The following is a 429-nucleotide window of genomic DNA, read 5'->3' as shown; positions in this document are numbered from 1 at the left end:
TTCTTCACGAAATAAATTATGAATCTGAATACATCACAAATCAGCTTCGCATCTCCTGTGTATGTCTTAGCATCTCCCGTAAGATATTTCCAACATATACTAGTATTACTGCGGCCTTTGTTGTGTTTTAAAGTATTTTGTCCCAGATGCATTTTGAAATCTGCAGTTGTTTTAGCCACATCTTTTAGCTTTTAGAGATAGATCCCCTTTTCGTGTTCTCTGCGTCTTTTTCAAACTCCTTTCCCTTGGCTCAGATTACTGTTTGTTTCTCCCAAGAGTATAGTTTGTTTGTTACCATATTGTAACCATTGCTTGAAATCGTCTCCGCGCTCTTGTTTTGGGTTTTGTGAAGTCTCCCATGGAAAGCGTTTTTTTCCACGTCCGTTTACTACAATTTTCTGTAACACATATCAGAGACGTTGCGCAGTA

This window comes from Penaeus monodon, chromosome 20 (genome assembly GCF_015228065.2).
Source record: "Penaeus monodon isolate SGIC_2016 chromosome 20, NSTDA_Pmon_1, whole genome shotgun sequence".
In the NCBI taxonomy this organism is placed as follows: Eukaryota; Metazoa; Arthropoda; class Malacostraca; order Decapoda; family Penaeidae; genus Penaeus; species Penaeus monodon.
This window is presented reverse-complemented; position numbering follows the sequence as displayed.